We start from the raw sequence: 23,993 nt of genomic DNA on the forward strand, positions 1-23,993 counted from the left end.
GTGAAAGGACTCCGTAATCCCGGTTCTCAACATGGGTGGCTCGCCATCTCCCTCGTCAGGAAGATAATCCAGATCCAATCCAAGGGTGTTCAAAAACCCAGCCTGTGGAATACAACACGGCTTATACTGTATATCGCATAGGCAGATCTATTCGAAATCTAGTCAAACTCTTCTGACTGTACACTTTTGTTTTATCAATATCAATACACAATGCAATGATTAATAAGAATATAACTGTTACATTGCAATATCAACTTAACTTGCAATATCAAGACCACTTTAATTGTAAAAGTCTGAATAAAACTCTTAAATGGCTATTAAATATTACTTCAAAACCATTCGAGTTGCAAAAAATGATTTGCTAAAGCCACTGACAGTTAAAACATACATTGGCTACTACATTGGAAGAATGTAGAAAATAATAATAAACAAAATAAACCACCTATGAAACTCAAGCTAACCAATTTGTCTGCTTACAAAATGTAAACAACATATACACACACTCACACTGACGTAAAAAACACGTGCACATGTTCATATTACACACAAACATCTTCATTTACCTCTATTAATACAGAAATAATGAATTTTAAGAGCTTAATGCGACAATTCAGTGGTTTAACACCACTGGACTCCGCTAGCTTAGATGCTAGCTCAGAAAGATTTTTGCTTGCGCAGTACTCACCGAGAAATGAGGGAAAAAAAACAAAAAAACAAAAAAACAAAAATAAAAGTACATCCGACAGCCTCAGGATCACTCCAACTGTTGGCTGAACTTGCACTGGCTGGGAAAGTTTCTCCTTTTCACTGAATCAAAGACAAGAATGAAGAAATATCACTTTGAAATAATAATAAGTATCTCTGCTTACTGTACTGGAGAACAGCGCTTCCCTAGCCTGAGTGACAGAGGCGGGACTTGGGCTGTTTTTGCACCAATGGCAATGAGTTATTCCTCTCTTATCCAATGAGATTGTTTGTTATTGTTTTTCCCAGTAAAATAATTCCTGATTAACATTAGATCTCTGAGGTACAATGAATTAAACAGTAAAACAATTTAAATAGAGAGGACAATTAATAATGTTGTAATAATTAAATGAAAGAAATTCTCGATGAATATAATTACACATCATTGTTTTTAGTCACCATTATTTTCAGTGTGTTACAATTGCAAACTGTTGGCTAGTTGGTTTGTTTACAACACACAGAGGTGACCCTAATCAGGCAGCCGTGTGTTGCAAACTGTGGTAAAAACCCCAATTAAGTCACTCCTAATGCAATGTATTCATGTCCAAAGAATGCTCCTAAACCTTAATAATATCAGCTAATCCCAAAATGTCTTAATCGGTAAATGCTGAATTTGGAAAATAGGAATATCCATGGAATATGCTGATTGCATGACCTGTATCAAAAGTGGAATAATGTCCTATTCAGAATAATAGTGGAAAATTTGCATGCATGTAAATGTAGTGAGGGTCTTGTCTCATCTTATTCTCTCTCTCTCTCTTTCACTTGTCTTCTTTTGTCTGGCTTTATGCCTCCAGCTTCCCCTGCGCTCCCCTTCCATCCCTGCTCTCCTCCTCTCTCCCCGGATGAAGGGAAACAACAACAAAGTGTATGACATCACCATTAAACTCGGTCATATCGCGGCCGAAGGGAATACGGTCGAGTCCAAATCCGACTGTGATTAAAAGTTGGAGGACACGTGCATGATAAACAACCTCCCCAGAGTGAACGGCAGACGTCAGATTCGGTGATGACCATATTGTTTTCTAGCTGGCATAATCAAATGTCAACAGCAAAGCTTGGGGATTTGTTGAACGTGCCCTGGGTCTTCCGACCTCCAACAGCGCGCGAGTCTAAAAGCATAATCCGCTCAAGTCTTGTTTATTATTCAAAAACACCCTCAACCAAGGATTTAGAAAATACTTGAGACTAAATTGACACGTTCTGCTTTCGCTACAATCCATTTGCAGTGAAAAGCATAAATATTGGGACAGTAAGCTCAAGCTGGTCTTTTTTCCTCTTTGTTTTAGCATGGTGAACACAGACTCAAATAAAAACCCACAAATAAAAAGTTGGCAGTGTAATTTTGCTGCATATTCATCTCTTGGATTGCAAGAGGAGTATTATTGACAACGCACTTTGTTTTTTTTTTTATGCGAGTAAAACCCTCAAACCTCACAAAAGACCTAGAACTCAAATAACCGCTCCAAACCCAAATCTTCAGCTCTGCGTTAACAATTTCCTGCAATGAGGGTTTAAAAAAATCTGCCTTTCACAGTCCTGTGGCAATGCTAGTTTGTGTATTTCTGCACTTACTGCATGGCAGATTGCGTCAAACCCTTCCTCCAGACGGCCTAATGCGCAGAGACAGCTGATTTGCACATGCATTGCTATATCACTCTCAATCTTTACAGCACCAAGAGGGAAGCTGTATTCTGTTTGGCTGCCAGTTGTTTGGTAGTCACCCACATGCATCATATGCATTGATTTCCATATTGTTTGCTGTTAGGCTTATAAAATGTCAGCTGCAATGCTTCAGGATTTCATGAACGTGCCACTTGTCTGAGGACCTCTAACCACAGAATAGGTTTATAGCATAATCCACTGAAGTCTTGTTTACCATTCAAAAGCACTCTCAACTGAGGGCTTTAGAAAACGGATAGAAGTGAAGCAATGCCTGGGAACATGGCTCTTCAATTGTCACCATAACAGCCTCTGCACAGAATTGTACTGTAAAGTGTATAATTATAATAATTGGTGCTGAACAACAGTGTAAATGTTTGATGACATACAAAATCTGTTGGTGTATGTATATAGGTGTCGTGGCAGCTCATGGCTACATATCAAGGGAAAGGGTAAAGCGAGGACTTGCAAATGCCACAAAGAGAGGAAAAGGTCAGGAGCTTTCCCAACAGTGGTATTTTCAGGGAGAATACAACTCTTTTTTTTTTTTTTTTTTTTTTTTTGTAAGAATGAATGTGTCCATGTAAAATATCCAATAAGCACACAGTCCGTCCTAAAGTAAAGCCAAACCAGACCAAATTGCGATTTCCTAACAATGCACAGCCTGGCGTTGCGAGTTGGAAAGAGTTTGTGGAGTTGCAAAGTGGCTGTGCAAACTTTTACATCAAAATGAGGCTTGTCGTGTTGCAGCGCTAACAATTCACAAGAAGAAATATCCACCCTTATTCCCAGGAAATCACCGGGGGACAAAAGAAAAAAAAAAAAAAAAAAAAAAAAAAACAGAAACGCTGCCGATTACAAAGCTGCCATCTTCTCTGTTTCATCCATTTTATTATCTGAGAAGCTATTCGTTGGTGTGACATAACAGATTTTGGTCGGGTGCAAACTCTTGTTGAGGACTTTGCTTTCCAGTATAGAAAAACTGCTCTAGGGCATGAGAATAATATAATTCAATTTGAAATTCAGCACTATTACCTTTTACATTTGTTCAAATATATCACATCTTCCATTTTTATTTCATAATGGCATTTAACAGGTTAACAAAGGCCCCAAGATCTCTAATTTATCCCTAATTTATTTACAAATAAATGGATAAGAAGTCATCACACACAATGACTGCATATTCTCTTTAATCTCGGCTCTGTATGCATGAACTGGCACTGGATGGGTGGAGATCAGCGCCGCGCGATACGGTGCAACGGGTCGGAGCGCCGTTGATGGAGTGTAGCTCTTGTGTTCAGTTATGGTAGACTCCATTACGTCTCCATATATAGATGAGCCACTAGTGGCAGTGGAGGAGAGGATCCCCGGCAAATTTGATCAGTGAGATTACAAACCCCGGAGTAGTAGATCATTTAAACCTCATCTCTGTTGCCTGCAAGGACCACAATACATTATTCCCTCTGCACAGCGCATCTATCAATCCCAGCTGCAGGTCTCCCAAGATCAGATGAGGGAAGAGGGGAGGATCGCGCTGACCGAACGGGGGTCCTAACCTGACGGGGTCGAGAGAATGTGAAGCGCGACCGACAGCGTTCAAATGACTCTTTGAATGGTTGCAGATTCATCATGCAGGGGTGGCAGTGGGCAGGGAGAGGTGGCCTCGATAGAAGCTATCTGAGATGATAGACGGCCGTACAAGTGTCTCAAAGCCCTCGGAGAGTTTTCTGCCCCGGTCTGCACATTGCAGAAGGACACATAATCTACTGCTGTAATTGGACGCTGGCAAAGGGGAAATCAGCGATGGATCTTGCCAGCAAACAGCACCAGTGGAGATATACTGTATCTAGCAGGAATTATGTGGAATACATTGCTTTTGCTGGATTTTTATTTGATGTATAATTCGTTAATATTACTTTGCCATTGTTAGGTCGGTTACATTGCTCAACACAGGGCCCAAATGGGAATTCTGCACTATCACAATACCAAATTTGCTTTCGTAAGATAACTTAATGAGAGATCTCCGAGAAAACAAAAGGAGGGCCTCTCAAAACACATGCTCGATTCGCCCTCATCTGGCATCCTGACGGTGTTTTGCTTCGACCACCCATCGGCACCTTCTCATTATCTCATTTGCATGTTGGCCCTGTCTCAATGTTAATGTTGCAAAAATGGCCAGGGGGTCAGGGGGTAGGGGATGGGAGTGCGATGCCGGAGAACTGGCCTTAATTATGCATTTATTTACTCAGACGCGTGTCCAGATTTGTAACCGCTTCATCGGCCTGACCCGGCTCTCTTCGCGAAGGCACCTGCTCTAATATTAACAATTTGCCCTGTCAGATCCCTCTGCGGAGTGCAAACCACAGCTCTTGACTTCTGTTCCTCTGCTGCTGCTGCCAAATTGCTTTGAAGGGAGCAACTTTGGCATATACGGCAACACAAAACACAATTTCATTTGCACACACTTGGCTATGCTCCTCCCATCCTCTGGAGTTACAATTATCATTTTTTTACTATGACTTTTAGGAGCTGCTTGAGGGCTCGGCAGACACAATAAGACACAAGTCCTCCTGTTTACATAAATAGCATGTATATGACATTTTGCACCCTGCTGAGAAGTTGGACTATCAGGCGGATTTGCCGGCTACACTCAGCCTTGTTATGCCGCTCTTTTGTTCCCTGCATCTCCGAACATTTTCTTTGCAGCGGTTTGAGTTAATACTATCATTAGACTATTGGATCCTGTAGCCAAATTATAATGTGATCTCCCGCATCATCCATTCTTCTCTTCCCTCTGAGCTGATGAATAGCTTAAGGTCAGACTATCAAATTAGTGGCTCCCATTACTCCCCAGACACTAATGGCATCTTTATGAAAGGAAAGATATGTAATCTCTCCGAAAGCCTTTTGGAGACCAAACAGTTTGTCTGTAGATGAAATGTGAGTGTAGTGCTGGGTGAATTGTAAATGAATTGGGAGGGGGCCTCGTTGTGGTGCATGCCTCCAAGAACCAAACCCAGTCTCTCTCTGTCTCTCCTTAATACACACATACACACACACTTGCTGTGCTGTGTATTCAATTCATCTTACTCTGCCTGTGTGTTTGTCTGTTAATCTGTGTGCGTCACTGTGCCCTCAATTACGGAGCATCTCATTTCATATCTGATGAAGAAAAAACAAAAATCAAAAACAAGGTCAAAAAATATGGCGCGCAGAATAACACAGCCACCGCAAATTGTCATCGTCAAAATGGGCTGACCAGATAATTAAAAAGTGCTTCCGACAACCAGGTCAGACTTAATTTGAGGACAAATTTCAATGGCGCCCTCCGTCTTTCATCCCCCGTCGGCACGGGAGGAAACCTGGAGACCGGCCAAGGACAGCTTGGTTGTGAGTCCCTGACACGGGGTCACAACCTGGATCCACGCCCGTCCAATTGTCTTTGATTTCTCCAACATCAGTCAAGAAGGAGGGCCCGAAATGAGGCATGTCTACGTCTAATTCTGTTCACTTTGTAGAAAAATGACAAAAACACAAGAGCTCAACACCACTGCAGGCTTTTAAAATGTTTCTCGAAACATTTGAACACTATCAATGACAGAAACTTAGCCATATGTGAGCTGTCAAGTATGTTTTTTATTCTTTTTTTATATATATATAGCAGCAGTGTATGGGCTTTATTTGGAATTGCAAAGAAACGCCACATCCTAAATTGACCACATTTCACTTGATTTTCCTGCACCCCGGCACAGAGAGGCTTGATCTCAACCAAGGCTGAAATCCAACAGCTTGAGACCCCCTGGACAGCCGCAATGAAAGTCCATCACTGGGTCACAGCCTCAATCCGTCACTGTCTGCTGCTGCTATCAAGAGCAAGTCCAAGGAGAAGACAGGGATGACGCAGGACTGCAGCTCTTAAGTTCACTTTTCAGGTCAGACAGTTCCGAAGTGTGGACAGGGTCACTTGTGTAGCTCTGACATTTATTTAATGCCAGACGATGGTCTTGTTGTGATAGTATTTTTTTTTTTTTTTTTTTTACACATTGAATGTGCAAACTGGGGGCACTGTCTCCTTTTACTCACACTGACAAAGTGAACATGTCAAATGCATTATCCCTTATTGATTTCCGTTATTAAATCGACTCCAGTCGCACAGGAAGAGATGGAGATAAAGTTAGAGAATGTTTTTTTTAAAAAAGCTTTGAGATGCAGTTTACACAAAAGGGTGTGCAACTCAACATCAGGAAAGCACCTGATTTAACTGTTATCCCACCATGGAATGGACGTTAGTCATAATCTCCCCCACAGGTACGAGTTAGTTGGACCCTACTGCGCCTTTTAGTGGGTCAGAAGGCTACTATCATCTATTCCTATCATCGAAGAGTCAAATGAGGCCCTGGAGTCAGATGTACCATGACCGCCTATGACGTAGCAACATAGGCGGTCATGGAAGAAGGTGGTTGGGGTGCTGGAGGGGTAAATCTCACAGATTTCACTCCAGAGTCCCGGGACGGAGTCCTGACTCAGGCAAGAACCAGGCTAGTTTCCTAATCTTAGCTATCACCATTTCCCAAGCTTAACCATGACAAATAAACCCTTTCCTAACCTTAAACAAGTAGCTAATGAAAGCTAATAAAAATGCGAAAGCTACTGTTTGGATGGTTAAGCGTGAATGATGATAGGAATTGATGATAACAGCCTTCTGTCCCACTAGAGGGCGCAGTAGGGCCCTGATAATGACTGAAAACATCCATTCAGTGGTGTGATGACAGTCGAATTTGGTGAGGAAAATATTTTGTACATATTCTCTATGTCCGTATATTGCTCTTATTTCCTTTGGACTTAAAGTGCAGAGACAATTGACTGGCTGGTATTCGGAGATTGAATCTTCACCAAGGCTGAAATCAAGCTGGCTGGCTTCACTCTGAGCTACCTCCCACTAAAACCCCAGTCCCACACTCCCCCCTCCCCCTCACAGCTGCAACAGAGGTCCGGGTTATCACCTCAATCCCTTCCTCTACCACTCAAGACGGGCTGTGTTCACTTTTCGATTCACGGCACAATTGTAAATAGGAAATTGCATACCAGACATCACCTTGAGATAAACACGCGACGGCTGTGTTAATCCTGACTGCGCTTACCTTCTGCAAAAGTTTCTTACCATGCCTGCCATTTGTTTGCTATGGTCCTATGATTTTTTTTTTGGTAGGTTTTTGTAATTTATAGTTTGTTTTTAAGCCTCAGAGCACTTTAAGCAACTAGTTAAATTGTATTACATTGGCATGCATGATATGGTCTTTCATCAATGTTCTGTTTTCAACCGCCACCCACCACTGTACATCATTAAGGCTCTCGAATAGCAGCCCGGCACTGTATTTCACCACCGGCCAGGTCCACTTGTTATTTTGGCTCTTTAATGATACTTTTCAGCCCAGGGGATGGGATTAGCGGTGACGGGGGTGAATCCAGTTACTTCCACAGGGGAAGTAAGGCTCCTTTTGGATTTAGCAACAGAAATTTGTGCGCCCACGGGCTGACTTCTTTTCTCGGGGGCCCGAGTGCCAATTCTGGCCACACATGGGGTGAAAGCCTCACAACAGGATTGGCAAAAGGGTTTTTATTTATTTTTTTTTCCTAATACCGATAGAATTCTTGCCGCCTGATATTATTGAACTGGTCGAAGAGCGGTTTAGAGATGAAATGGTGTGACGCCAAAATGAGACGTGAAAGTGCCGACCGGCAGCCTGCGGAGTTTTGCGAACACAAATGGACGTCAGGTCGTGTGCGGTAACATTGTTAACCCCAACAAGTCCTACTTTTTTTTTTTTTTTTTCTCCCTTGTTTCTTTTTCTCTGGTGGCCTAGTCCGCTAAGTCACGCCCTGCATGAGGTGCATTGGCTGCATGTGTTTGAGGCTCGGCTCATACCGCGCGGTCACAGCTCTCTACCCTCTTTCCTGCCCCGTTGCTGAGTCCTTTGAAACCCAATAAAGAACGCCTGGTTTGACTGCTGCTGTCCTTTTAACAGTAACAACAACAACTGCAGAGAAGAAAAAAAAAAAAAAAAAGACAGAACAGCAGCAACAACAATAAAACAACAACAACGATAAGATCAACCACAAAATGCCAGTATAATATTCTGGACAAATCCTACAGGCTTTGAACTAGTGGCCGTTATTAAATGATAACAGCCAGTTGTAAATACTCAGGGCATCAAATTCTCTGGGAGGCAATAACTTTCTAAAGGCTGCTGGAAGCCAAAAATTTCATTTAGTCTTTTCTTTTTGTGTTTTGCCCAGAGTGGATAGATGTCGTTAAAGTGGGATGATCTTCGCCAAAAGTGGGGGGGAAAAAAAAGACATTCCAAGCACAGTTGTCTACTTCAGATTCTCGTTGACATGAACGGATATACAGCAACGGAAAGGAGAGAAATACTCCTTTCAGACCCACACTGTTATCATTTTTTTTTTTTTTTTATTAGCCTTTGTCATGGCATTGTCCTTGCCTTTAAATGCTGTCATTCTGCTCCATTCGAGTCGCTGCACTTAAACGTGTGCGCCAGTGACATGAGAAATATTGCACTTCTCGCATATCCTTTGAGCCGGAAGGTTTCTCATCCATAAAGCACTCGGTGTTGGAGTTCAAAATCCAAAGTGTGCCTTCATGATTTAATTAGCGGGCTGCAAACGAGGAGGTCGGCCGGTCTGGAGATGGCAGGCTCATAACTCACCACTCCTGTTGCCCCTCGGTCTTCGGTCCCCAAGACAAATCGAGAGCACACATCACTGTCCCGTGCTGCGAGACGCGGTATATCTCAGAAGTGAGGAGTGACAGATTCCCCTTTGCGGTGCCCATCTCGCATGAAACAGCACTCACACTTTCTATTTTTTGCATGAACCGGTGACTGTATTTTATCACACAGGCCCTTCAACCCTATGTAAAAAAGGCTGCGGTTTTGCCAACAATCCAAAAATAACATTTACATTTGAAAAGACTAACAATTGTGCTATTCATTGCTGTTATAGCACTGATGAAAATTCTTCTGGACCACCCACAGATTATGCAGAAGCCATGTATGATCATCAAAAGCTTGTTACTGCTCATTCTGGAGACACCAGATGATCATTAGTGCCTGATACTGTTGAACTTTTCGACTTATACATGTGTTTGCTGTATTTTACTTTTTTTTTTTTTTATGTATTTAATATGTTTTCTGTGTGCAGTGTGAAAGCAGGCCTGCAATGTAGCGCCAATTACATGGTTTGCCCAAAGGGAAGAGCACTGAGGCTTGCTTGAGCATCTGCTTCTTTTTGACCTCACACTGTTTTCCTTTGGGCAATTATTTATCATTTTGGAGTAAAATAAATAAATGAAAGGAAAACAAGAAACTGCTCGTCCAATAATTAAAAAAAAAAGTGAAGAAAAAAATGTAACTTATGGTTACATTACACAAATAACATTCATTCAGTCATTCATTCATTCATCCACCCAGTCACTTGTTGAGTAATTTAGGTGAGGCTGAAGAATGAAATGACTTTTCTAGCAGAGTAATCAACACCGCCAGTTAGATTACACAACCATAACTGATCTCCAAACACGCACCATTTCCATTTTCACATTATTGCAATTATGTACTTTAGCTAAAGATAATTAAACAAATGCATCACTAAAACTTTACAGTCTGAGTAATTGCCATCCATAGCTTTCCAACCAATATTTCATGTGTGCTTAAAAAGTGCAGGGATTCTCTCAAACCTAAGGGGCATTTGTCTGCAGGCTGACACAGTGGCAAGACAACTCTATCGCTTAAAAAAAAAAAAAAAAAGATCTAGGATTACAAAGGTCAGCCTCGAGAGAGAAACAGTATTTAATCTAGAGTTCGAGCAAGTTTTCGAACTCTTTCAAGATGTATTCCCAACTTACGTAATAATAATAATAATAATCACGAAGCAGTCAATGAATGGAGATGAAAGAAAGAAAGTTTGGAGCTGCAGTCTCGCTTTGTCATTGAATTCCGGCCAAAGGAAACCGAGATAATGATCACTGAACTTGGGGAATTTTCAGTCTTGCCTTTGCCTGTGCCATTATAATGTCAAGGCAGGGTTTTTTTTTTTTTTTTTTTTTTTTTTCACAGTAATCCACTCAAAGAGGCATTTGATTCCAGGATGTCTGTGCTGCCATTATACTGCTGAGCATTGCTAAAATTCTGTAACTTTATCGTTGGAAGTTACGCCGCTTCCAAACTTTCACGACTGCACATGATCTACTGCAGACGCGACTTTTGTAATGCTGAGATTATACCCTCACCATGTCACACTCTGGTTCGGAGTTGTCTGAAGCCTTCAGATAAAGTACCTTTTGAGTTCGATTTTTTTTTTTTTTTTTTTTGATGTTTTCCAAATCTCATTATGTAAAGGCTGCTAGTCACAGTTATAATCCAAATGATTTGGATCAAAGTACAATGGTAAATGCACTTACATGGCTCTGCGGCTGAGTGATTCGGCTGGTGAAGGAGCGCCACGCACCATGCATGTCTGACCTTATTTTCACTCAGTTATACGTTGCATAATCAAAACGGGGCTTGTGGATGATGCTAATGAAGCCGACTGCATTCCGGCACGGGCCTCCCGCTTGGGCAAACAAACATCTGCTCGTCAGCTAAAAGGGAAAAAATCAGCCAGCCAAGGAAGATACCCAGTCTTCTCAGGTCGTGGGCCCGCGTGGTTTCCCCTCAACCCCCGTCCTCTTCGCCGTGGTCTACGCTGAACCGCAACACCCGGTCTTTTACCTTACCTTGCTTATGAGAGTGGCTTATTAATGGATTTAAGATGTGCATCAAGGGGAGGGAACTCTATTACAGCAGCTGTGGTGTTGGAGGTATTCGCTCTGACCCAAACGACCCCATTCACTTAATAGCACATAACATCGGCACATACAGTGCAACCTAATTACATACTGTGGGCACGCACGCGCGCAAATGTATGGACGCACGCACGCACACACACGCGTTCGCCTGAGCTGTTACATTATTTGCGCGTCTTCTCACGCCGACCCCGGTGATAATGCTCAGCTGTATAAATATTTAGCAGGACCAAAATAAGCTGTGATGCTGATTGTGATTTACATTAAGGGCTTTTATGGTGCATTCTGACAAGGGGCCTCGCTGGATGTGATGGATTGGCGTCCTTTCACGCGGTGGCTGCTTGATGGGTGTGTCGTTAAAGTACTGCGGGTGGAGGCCTGACTGATGGTGGACGAGCGCTCCTCCGTCTTCCCGAATATTAAAACCCAGCGGACAGTAGATGCGAATGAACACAGGACGGTTTGCAGAGCTTAGTTGCTTTCATTTATCATGGGCCGAAGGCTGGGCCTGATTGGACGAGGTGTGCTGTCCTTTATTTCTGTGTAGTTTTCAAATGAAGCAAAAAAAAAAATAATCAGAGGCTTTCTCTCATTTCACATTAAAAGTTCACCAAATTCTGCTACTTGATTCATTTTTGATCTACAACAGCTAGTTTATCGCAAGGTTGGTCGCTTTCCATTAGAGCTTAAAGGCCTGACATTGAACATAACACGACCATGGGTGAGGAACTTTTGTCCAAACTGTCCGCCAGAGGAAAATTTATGAATTCAATACAAACTGAAGCCCAAAAAGACACATAAGTCTGAACCTGACCAATAAAACTATACATTTATGTTGTAGAAATGTATCTTTAGGCTACTCATTAGCTGTAGTCGGCCTCCTTCAGAGTGAAATGTGTAGATTAATGGAAAATTCAAATTTAAGAAAAAGGCTTTACTAGTAAATCCATCCAAAAACACAATCCAAACTTATATTGAAAAGCCACAAAACAAATAAGACCATGCTTATTATCCATGCTAAAGGCATATGTAAAATCTAGAGTTATGACAGCAATTAAATTTTTTTCACATTATAAAAAGTTGGCTTTGTTTATCGCAAAATGTCTTGGTATCCTTTTGTTCATGGGTACACAAAACAAAAACGAAGTATCAAGAGTTTTACAAATTACAAATGACAGTAAGAAGTCATGGAGAGGTTTGTGCACAGACCAGAAAACAGGCAGCTGTGGAAGTCCATTCTGAAACTCGGTGATGTTTTTTTTTTTTTTTTTTTTTTTTTTAAGCATGTATTCCACTGGCAGAAGCATTACTTCTATTCAGTGAACTGTAATCCTTCATTTTCCGTGTCGGCACCAAACAGAGACCCACCTGCGAGCTGCGCTGACATGGCGGGACAGTGATGGAGGACGGGGTGGTCGGGGGACACCGAGAGCCCTCTCGGGTCTTAACGCAAACAGGCTCTTTGTGTGCCTTTTGTACCTGCAACAAAAAAAGGATGGAAGCTGTAATTCTGCATCCGCCACTACAAGAACACTGTGATGGAGTTTCAGGGCTCTTTTCAGCCTAAACGGATGGCCTGGCGAGACATTGAGACATCAAGGCCACTGCAAAGACCCGCCAGCTATACACCCTGTGATTTTCACTATCCACTATTTATGATACAGGTTGTTAGATGTGTAAAAAAGAAACCAAGCCCTCTTGATGTGTGTGTCACTTTATCCTGACACCACTTGTGTTCATATGCATTTTAGTATTTGTGTTTTTCCCCGTTTTTCTGGAGTGGACACCCGGCTAACACAACACAACCACCTAGGCTCCTGCTGATTTTTCATACTTCTAAGACAATAATCTGCTATGTAAGTCGGGTAAATGTCGTGCACATCCCGCAGATTTTACAAACGCTCACCTGTCCAAGAGAAGCAACGAGGCAGCCGAGTCGTTCGCTCAGTCCCGTTTCTTCCTTCAGCACTTTGAGGAAAAGCTTCACCATGGGTTATCAGGATTTGTCTTTGCTGTCAGTCGCGTACATTAATCCTTCTTCTGAATGCAGAGTTTCTCCAACTTTAAGACAATGTCCAATGTGCACTGCAAGTTAAAATCGGTTAGAAAAACATAAAATCTCAAATCTAATCTAAGCCTTCGAATGGGACCTTTGTACTTGGAATTTCTGTCCTGTCTGAACCCGACCTGACCAAATGGGGACAGGTGGGTCCCGCTGGATTCCGGTAACCATCCTAAGCTGGACGTAGGACACCCATCATTTCCATAAAATAGACCAAGCAAATGATGATCCTTTGCTTGCTGCCTTCCTTTGAAACCCTCAGCCGCAGCAGACTCAGGTGGCCCGGTAAAATTGTACTCTTTCCTGTTACTCTGAGTTGCGAGGGTTTTTTTTTTTTTTTTTATCATTCCTTTTTTATTTATTTATTTATTTATTTACCCCCATCCATCCAAAGCAAGCCATTTAAATTGAAAAAGACATCAGTACTTTTCCGGCTGAAATATCTCCGTCTCTCAAGTAATGTAATTGCAAGGATTGTTTACTTCCACGGTATTTTCGAGAGTTGCATTCGCTCATTTAATCAAAGCAAAAATGGAGAGGGAAGAAGAAGGGGAAGAGAAAAAAAAAGAATCCAACAGCTGCTTTTCAGGTTGAGGGGAATGATGCGTCTCTATGACAACAAACAGGGGATTATGGGAAATACCATCAATCAAGCGAGAGAGAAGCAGCGAACATCACAGCGGTGCTGCATTTAGAGTTTTCAGTCGACTCTCTTTCTCCCAGTCTCTGTTCAGTTTGGTTGAATGAGGTGCTGATTGAGCTGGGCTAGGTGAATTACGTGATTGTTCCTTTTGATTCACTACAATGACGTGGAATGAAACTTAGATTAAAAAAAACAACAAAAAAAAAAAACAAGGGATAGGAGGCGGACACGACACGGGGTCAGTTTCGCCATTTCTGTCTGCTTGACAGGAGAAGCTGAGTTCAAGATCAAGTTCAAGTTCAAGTTTATTTAAAGCCACATGTCACTGTTTACAACAAACAGGACGACTCCACCTGACTTAATCCACAGTGGATTCAGAAAAACCCAGAGGTAAAAGCGGAAAAAAAGGGGAAAAATCTTGAGAGGGACCACAGAGAGAAAAGACGCCATTCCTGACCAGGCAGGTGTGCAACAGGCGTCGTCCCAAATTACACAACACAGTCTTAATATTAAAGAAAACACATGAGCAGGTAATATGACAAGAGAAGCAATAGAGTAGGGTGATGATGAAGAAGAAGGGATGAAGGGATGAAGAGGACTGGGAGTGGAGGGAGGCGGGTACCTGGGAGGAAAATAGCCACATTCACCCAAGGCATTGATCAAGCAAATGCAACACACACAGAAGATGAGAGAGTGGAAAGGAGGACATTAGGGAGGCACAAGGACTTAGTGAGGCAAACAAATAATAAAGTGCATTAATGCAGCAGAGCTAATGGCTGTGGAAGGCGCAGGAGGAAGCAGGGGGCCAGGGACGGCATGGGGCAACAGAGGAAACAGAGCCAGGCCAGCGACCCGAAGACGGGGGAGCCACATCCGTCCGAAGGGACGTCCGCGCAAATCCACGTAGTAGCGAGCTGCAACCGATGGTAATCGTCTCCTGTTTCCTTTGAGACGGCTCTTTGTCTTAGTGCCTGGAGCAGGTGACCTTGCTGCACTTTTTAAATAACCTTTTCCATCATCAGGCAATGATGAAAAGACCAAAACACTGCAGACTGACAGGGGCAGGCTAATTGATTGTGACATTTTGCACAGTCTCGAAAAGGGTGGTATTTGCACAATCAGGCCTAAACATTACAGTTTTCTCCATCATGTATTTTAATATTTTACTGATCCCACTGATGGAGGAAGGGATGAATCGTCAAAACTAAAGGTGATTATAGTCCGATATTAGTTTTAGTCCATTTTAACCTCATTGTGGTGTTGGAGCAGTCTACCTTCAGCTGTCACTGACTCTGTTCCCGTCTCACTGCTGCATAAGACAAAAAGGAGAGAGAGAGAGATAAAGAGTCGGAGACAGAATCAAAACAGACCTGAAGACGAGCTCGTCTATTGTTGATTAAGGAAATAAAACATCAAGTCCAGATGTCTCAGATCTGAAAATACTGTTGACAGTGTTTTGTTCTGCTGTAACACTGTTTGAAAAAATGCAGCCACTGAGGCAGAAGAAGAAGAAGAAGAAAAAAAAAAACGGTGGATGAAAGAGCTTATAGGTTTTTGAACATTCATGTGGTGAAAAATAATTGGGACATCATCTCCGCATGAAGTTATTTCTTCAGATGACTTCACTATATTTTGAATACATTTCTCATTTGAAATTTGCATTAATAATCCCAGTGCCACAATGAAGGAAAGGATTAACTTTAGCAGAGTAATTGAAGAAATGGATTTTGGGATTGATGTTGCTTAGCAACCCCTTAATTTGAGTTTCTAACGGAAGCTTTAATTTCAGTCAATTAAGTCACTCCAGAATCATACACTGTTAGCACGATCCTCTCTCTCCATCTTGCTGGAGTTAACTCCACACGAGCCAGGGATAATAAGCACTTGATGTGACCGTTTAAATACCAGATGGAAAGTCATGATACCAACAGATACAGATACACACCGGCCAGTCCTGTTATTGTGCAGAACAGCTGACTCAGTCAAAATGCTTCCAGGCTCTTAACATTACAAAGTTATTAAAGTCGCCCGCCAGCCATTTATTAAACACCTGAAGAAAAAAAAAATCTTTGTTCATCAATATTACATACATTAGAGCCATACACACGCACACGCACACACACACACACACACACACACAGACACACACACACAGACACACACACAAATATATATATTTATTTCCCTTAATGTCTTAGAACAGCTTAACAGCTTGCCCTCATTAAAAATGTGTGGATCTATGAATATGCAAATAGTCCCCGCCTACTCCCCTGCCTGCTGGCACACCGGCTCGTAACTTGTGCTCTATTTGATAATCTAACCATGTAATTTTTTTTTTTTTTTTTTAAGTGAAGCCATTTCAAGTTGGTCTTGTTGATCTTATGAAAATAAAACAGCTCTGTGTTCATGCAGGCAGGAATTCCCTATAGTGACATTGACATTGTAGTGTAGTTAATGATCTAGCTGTTAAAGAATATATTTTTTTAAGTAAATCTCTTGGTTACACTCATATTGTTCATGTGAAGCAACCATTTGGAGTTGGTCTGATCTGGCCTGTCTGAACCTGGAGTTTTGATCTTGTCCTCGGCCATGACATTTCCTGCCTATTTCACTCCTAATGTGTCTTGTAGCAAAAGAAAAACACCACATGGACATGTTAACAAGATTAAAAACTTGATTTTCATAGATTTTATGTCCCTCGTTTTTGCTAATTGCCTCTGATAAAAAAAAAAAATATTGTCAATTGCATAATCTGATCTCAACTAAAATTCCTTTTAAAATCTAACTTTGACAGCCTCAGAAGATCTTTTACCCTTTGCAACACCTTTTTTTTTTTGTTCCTTTGCACCTGTCCTGCCCATTTTAGCACTTTAAATCACAAACCAAACATAAAGGTTAATCCCAGATTGCACACCCACTGACAACAGCTCCATGGGCCGGCCCACTTTGGGAGGGACCGCTGTGTCTTTGCTTCATCGTCCCTTGGCTATCATCGCCTGCCCTGAGAGAAACCTTGGTGGGAATGCGCTGGCAAAGGATCAAATGGACTAAAACAGAGCAAATATGAACATTATTCAGCATGCAGCCTTTGGCTAAAAATGTTTTAAAAACCGAGGCTGAGTGTAATGCCCCCTGATGCCACCTTGTGGTGCCGATTCTGATAATTGTCTTGAATAAATATGAATAAACATTTTGCAAGCCTCACTCTTCCTGCACTTCCAGCGAAGTTAGTGCTAAAAGTACAGGCTCGGTAAACACCACAGTGAAGTTAGTTTGATATTGATTATTCAGTTCATGCGTATTTCCTCCCTTCAATAACTTGCAAACAAACAAGAAAAAATACATCGGCGGATAGCTACGTGTGATTGCTAGAAGAGGAGCAAAAGTGCTTTTACTGTTTGAGAAGATGTTTTTCTACAGCATGAACACATTTCCGCATGAATTGAAGGTTGTGTAAGAAAAACACCTTCTAAAATATTTAAAGCCGGCCGGAGATTATTCTTCCTCTTCCAGTAATCACAAATTCAATAATGTGCTTGTACGCGTTTGCTGTGCGAATTACTGCAGGTGTCAAAAATGAATATCCAATAACCGATATCACACAGTCCGACTCCAGTCACAGAAAATGGAGCGGGTCCACGCCCATTATCTGGGCGTTGTCCAAAGGCACACTGGGGGAATATAGGAAATCACTAACAGAGGTAGGAGTTAACAAGACAGTCTGGAGGAAAGTGGGTACAATAAAGTGGTAAATCACAACACTTCATCACAGAATGGCTGCTGGAATGCATCGGACATCTCCGATTGTAGCTGTTGTGTAACAAAGAGGCTGCACGCCACAGTGAGTGCATCAAGTGGCCATCAGCATTGCATCAAATTGATGGCTACACAGGCGCCGAATGCAACGTAGCGTTATTTGGATGGAAGACTGACTGGGGAAGAGGAAAAAAATAAATAACTAAAACACGGCTGTCTGTTTTCTTTTCTTTTCTTTTCTCCAGTCAATCAACTTTTATAAGTAATGTTTGGTATTACAAGTAGAGAAAAATATGAGTGTTCCAATATAGCCTGGGTTGAAACAAATGCATTTTTTTTTTTTTATCATTTTATCATTATTATCAATGTACTGAATTGCCCAACTTAAAATGCCCCTTTAAAGTTTAACTTAAATTTATTTTAGATAGATAGATAGATAGATAGATATACTTTATTGATCCCAACCAGGGAAATTCTGAATTTTCCCATTCACATAATGATGGCATTAACTATTTGGAATTAGTTTTAAGGTGAAATTTGATGGCGGATGCTCTCCAGTTATTGCCATTATGTGTATATTCATTTATATAACACATTATGCATTGAATGCAGCTCAAAGTGTAGAATTTGAAAAATTTGACATAAAATCAAACATATAAATCAGAGTTAGCACAATAAAGAGTAATAAGAGAAATATGAAGTAATGCAATTTTATCAGGGTCATTTTAACCGCTTGAACTCTGATTTTCCCTTAAATTTTCCTTCAAGTAGCATAAAAGTTTGAAATAAACAACATTCTTTTCCATGTATGACAATGCCACACACATATTCTGGATGCAGTACCGAGTGAAATATTCAAAGCCAAGATGCTGTTGATTTATGGCTGTAGCATCACCTCAAAAAGAAAAATATCTAAATGTCTAGTGCATCATTTTACACACATTTCCCTGGAAATCCAGTGGGACATATTTGGTATCTTTGGAAACTTCAGGATCTCCACTAGAATTTAAAATACAGTTCTGTGGGTTTGAGCAAAGCTCGGCCACACAGCGTGCATTTGTAAAGACGAAACCACCGATGGAGCCGGGTTGAAGAGGTTTTAAAAAAAAGCCACGCTCGCTCAGTGGCTGGCAACAAAAATATGTGGCTCAGATTGAAGAAGAAGTCATTTTCGCCTCACCTCTCCATTTGTGTCCGTACGTTTTATTTCCAACATACAAGCCGCCCACGTGTCTTTGTGTCGGCGATGTTTGGCGACTCCACCTGATTTCGTGGCGGAAGGAGAGGCTGCTAAAAATTCAAAGCAAACCGTTTTCATTTCCATGTGTGTGTGCGCGCGTGCCCTCCTTTACAGTTAACCAACACTGATATCAGACTTGTTGTTTGCACAGCTTGAGTGATGTGGCACCAAAGTGACCTACAAAACAGCCGTGGTGGGGCCATAAATCACATTGGGTCTGGAATTAATCACTGTGTAGAGGACATCTTCTGCCACCGCTGTCCTCTCACAATCACTCTCCGCAAAAACGCTTGCCCCCCCCTGCCTCCTCCTCCTCCCGATCCTTCCCTTCCTCCATCGCTCCATCAGCCACCACAGCAACCCGCTATTGGTCTCGAGAGAAAGAGCGAGCGCGCGCCGCGAGAGAGATGTCCTTTCCACCACTCATTTAAAATGCAGGTTAAAGTTTATGGAGTTGCCGGCGTGCCAGCCGTCTGAAACGCCTCACGACAGAGGAGAACGAGAAGACGCTGAAGACTTTGTTCCTGAAATTAACCGCAACACCACTTTTTATTTAGCTCCCCCGCCCCCCCCCCCCGCCACCGCCACCGCCGCCGCCGCCGTCACCATTATGATAACTGTCACTTTTATTCCAGGATGCTGACTACAGGGACCGGGGTGAGAGCGAGCGAGAGAGGGGGTGCGCTTGATTTATTAGACGACACACACAGTGGGGATCCAATCAGTGTTGCATTGGATGCCAACACCGAATCCGTGTGAGGTTTAAGGCACTTCACTTCAAGGGCAATTGTCGTCAAGGCGAAGACAAGCAGCCGCGGTGGCCCATTGTCTTCGCTGTGAAGCTCAAACAATCTCTGTGATTTCTCACCGCCGCCCATATTGTGCTCCAGCAGTCGGCTGCCAACTTGTAGCGCTTACAAGGATTGTCATTTTGATTAGTCAGTCTGTCATAATAACCTGGAAATTAATACGTAGTGCTTTTGTGTCACACCAGGAGACTTTAAAATGAGGACTGTAGTAGACATTTCAATGTACCTTGTGATTCAAATTTCAATTTTTCCCCCTCTGTGGGCAGGGCAAATATCTGAGGCCCTGTATGGATTTGGAGAAACTTAGATGTATAGATCTACTCTTTTTGCACCAACTGAGGTGGCACTTTCTTACCCCTTTTCCACCAAGGAAGAACTGGTACTGCTGTGGCTTATGCACCAAATTTTGAACTGTTCTTTGCATTTGCACCCAACATAGATCGGCTCCCGAACTCAAAATTGGCTCGCAGCACGGACCCAGAAAATAGTTCTCAAATGAGACCCGAGTGGTAAAAAAGTAAAGGCGAGGACAACAACCGGGGAACTTGGTGTTCTGGTTAAAAATAGTGGTAAAAGAATGTTTTTGCCAACACTCACGCTCACACCGGGACACTGTGTCTGTGCGCTGCCAGAGTGTTAAACTCTGTGGCGCATGCTTGCCATCGATCACGCGGTGGCTCCGGTGCAAAAACTGGTCGAAATGCAGGCCAGTTGTTTAGTTTGCACCCCGGATCCAAGAGTCTTGACCCAAACTAGTTCGGGAATCAGAACTTTTTTTGGGTGGAAAAGGCATATCTGAGTTCCTGGTTGCTGTCAGGGGGGAGTTTAACACTGCACATCCCTGATCTGAGCTTCTCTACGTAAAAGCAGCTTCCTCATTTCGGCTCTTCCTCGATCCACAGGCCACAATTCTTCGCCGGTTCCAAATGCAACATCACAGCAACATAATAGAGAATAATCATGCATGGCTTCAGCATCTTCCATATTTACTGTTTTTTTTTTTTTTCCTGTTGGCAGTTGCATGAAGAATGATTCGACACCTCCTCCTTATTTGCATGGAGTTTGGTATTCTTACCGTGCAGAGGAAACACAAACACAAACACACAGGAGTGTCGGGAGCTTGTTTTGCCCCCAGAACCCTCTTCCCCCTCCAAGAGCAAGATGCAGAAACTTTGGCCCTGGAATGTTTTTGTAGAAAAGAGGAAATTGCATGTAGGATTATCACCACAAGAAAAGAGAGGGACTTTTTAAACTTTTACACATTTTTTATTTTTCAAATGGTCACATCAAATGGCCATGGCCGTGCATCCCTACATGAATTTACACCGTTCCACTCACAGGATGAGGCTTCACATGAGAGTGCTGCAGCCTTTTGCCAGCAGCTGTTATTTATTTCTGTTTTCTCCACCGCAGGTCGAGCTCCTTTGTTCACTTTGTTGGTCTCACGCTGACATCACCCCTCCCCATGTGACTGAAGTGCTTCATAAGTCACAACTCAAAGCCAAAAAACTATAAAAATGCTTTCACACTCTGAAACATAAATGTGTGGGCATAAAAAAATTCCTTATTTCTTTTAAAAAAAAAATAAAAATAAATAAATAAATAGAAATCACTACTTTGGTCTGGGCAAATGCATTTTATTTTTGTTGGAAAAATAAAATGGGACCACTGGGAGTGCAAGCTTTCACCTGATAAAATACTATGTATATATATTTCAAATATTCTCTCTCTCTCTCTCTCAAAAAAAAAAAAGAAAAAAGCCACATTTTTTGCTGATGTTGACTGAAAATTTCTCTTTTTTTTTTATTTTATTCTATTTTATGTTTAGTCCTCCAACTCTCCTTCAGACATATGTGTCAAGTTGTTGGCTTGCGTGAATAGAGTTTGGTCTCCATCCATCACTCGCCCTGTAACCTGGCTCCTTTCTCTCATCCCACCCCCCCCACCCCCACCCCCCCGCTCGATCAACCAAGTCTCTCGCTCCCCTCGGTTTCTACAGCTCGTTATGGTTTATGTGACAGGGCCGCTCGCCCCGCGCCCAACCTTCGTCATTTCTGGTTCAGAGAATTTTGCTGTTTGCTGTACTATTCCAACACCCATGTCGTTTGTCCCCCAGGTGGCCTAATGGATTACAATCTCACGCTACAGGAGACTGGACAGGTTCGGGGTGGAAAAGCCGTCTCTATATGTCAAGCTAAATCCACAGCTGGGAGAGAGGAGCATCCCTCACCTCTCACCCGGGTGGGCTGAAACAGATTTGATAGCTGATGATTATCACTGACAGCTGTCCAACATTTTTCTCAGAGGTCATTCGGAGGCCTTGATGTGTGAATAATGTCCAATTTTTTACTGAACTTACTGTTTTCGGAACGGCACATACAGACGTACGTCTTCGTTTAGTGGCTTGGCAAGGCAGTCAGCTGTGAAAAAGTAAAAAAAAAAAGAAAAAAAGAAAAGAAAAAAAGGATCAACACAGGATCAACACTTTCTTGATTTCCCCAAAATGCCTTCTTTACACCAAGACTGCCTTTCTTCTATGATTCACAGACAATGGAACATGAATATTCTTGATGTGAGAACACTTGTGAAATACAACAGATCAGAAGCCGCTTTTGTTCCGCTGAGAACGGCGGTAACTCTAAATCACCGTGTTTTCATGCTTTGTCACCATGTGTACATTGTACCGTTGCCAACCATTCATTCAAAACACTGGTGCAGTCAACATTTTCCTCCTATACACATGGGTGTCCACACATACACACACAAATAAAACTTACACTGTACAGTAAATGAAAAAAAAAAAAAAATCCATTATTTTTGAAAATACCATGTTAACTGCATATAATTAGTCAAAATATCTCATTACACTTAAAATAAGACATGATCACCTTCAAACTTGTTTGAAACAAGTGAAAACCGTCTAAAAACAAGTTATTTCTGAGGTGATCATGTCTTATTTTAAGTGTAATGAGATATTTTGACTGGAAATAAGACATTTTTACTTGAAATAAAGCAAATATTCTTGGTAAGATTTGGACTTTTTGCAGTGTAGCTAAATAAATGAAATGATGGCACTTTCAAACTAACCTCAAGTACATAACTTGATAAATTAATGCATTATAGACCAATCATTTCAAGACTTTACCTTATAAAATTTTGACAAACATGGCCTGGGTAGCCGAGTTGGGCTCCTACCAAAAGAGCTTGCATTGAAAATGATTTGAAGCTACCCTGACTGACATACCAGCAGCACGTGTAATGCTGTTGCCTAAAGTTACGCATCACTGAAACTGACCGCTCTGTGGTCTGAACAATAATTTGAAATGCTTAGTTTCGGCTTTAAGTGGCTTCTGTCAGCAGTATCCGATCCGCACTGCTGCACACACACACATACACATACACACACAGCATCCACAGAGTCCACCCGTGGCACAGAAACACACCTGGCAGTTTAAAATCAAACAGTTGGTACAGGAGTGTTTCATCATTAAACTCCAGGCCACAATCATCATCCACTGCCACCGTGTGATATGAGCTGCTGGAAATTCCTAAAGTTGGTAAACAGCCGCTGTCATAAACTTCCCGGTCCTTGCGCAGGTAAGGTCAACGGTTAGTTAGCGCCCATCATCAGTGAGATAAAGTGAGTACAGAGTGAAGCCTCCAGGCACCCACCCAGGTGTTTTCAGTTCACTTGGCTGATTAGAGCCCAGGACTGTCTGGGTGTGTACTGACTGGGCTTGATTGACATTTAACTGGCTCCCCTGTGACAGTTTTGTTGCACCTGTTAGGACGGGACAGTTTACCTCTCCTTTATGATGGGATATTGAATTGAGCTTGGTCAATCCTGACAGCACTTTGGACCCGGCATAGCTCCCCGCAGCATCCACCTGAGTCCAGCTCTCATCAGCCAGCATGGCTGAAAATGCACAAAAGCTATGAATCCCCTCATATTTCACATTTAGGCGATTTTTTATTGTTGAATCATGCAGAGCTGATAATAACTCACCCCTGATTGGGAAAGTATGCAGTTTGAGTGTGAGGTCCTATATCAGTACATTTACCACCACATACAGTGCATCGGAAACAATGTCAAAATGAGTGGGAACAAAAGTGAACCCTGTGTTATGAGCCACACTGCATGTTGGCCTATTTTAGTTGTCAGCGCTGTTATTGTCCAGCACCAGGTGGTCGGTGAACATAAGTGCATTGCCACTTAC

The 23,993-nt window shown here is 42.1% G+C and overlaps 1 long non-coding RNA gene across 3 annotated transcripts; it reads right to left on the bottom strand.

The window, feature by feature from the left end:
* Positions 1-691: 691 nt before the first annotated feature.
* Positions 692-23,422, bottom strand: LOC115373970 (uncharacterized). 3 transcript variants are annotated; one of them, XR_003929582.1, is made up of 5 exons: positions 23,220-23,422; positions 22,136-22,196; positions 13,173-13,327; positions 12,635-12,745; positions 692-807 (listed from the first exon to the last, which is right to left on the bottom strand). It is a non-coding gene; the product is annotated as an uncharacterized LOC115373970 (long non-coding RNA). The 3 variants fall into 3 exon arrangements; XR_003929581.1 differs by having other exon boundaries at positions 13,173-13,351; XR_003929580.1 differs by lacking the exons at positions 692-807; positions 12,635-12,745; positions 13,173-13,327 and adding an exon at positions 21,751-22,022.
* Between the last annotated feature and the right edge of the window lie 571 nt (positions 23,423-23,993).

Source organism: Myripristis murdjan, chromosome 2, assembly GCF_902150065.1.
Source record: "Myripristis murdjan chromosome 2, fMyrMur1.1, whole genome shotgun sequence".
Lineage (NCBI taxonomy): Eukaryota > Metazoa > Chordata > Actinopteri > Holocentriformes > Holocentridae > Myripristis > Myripristis murdjan.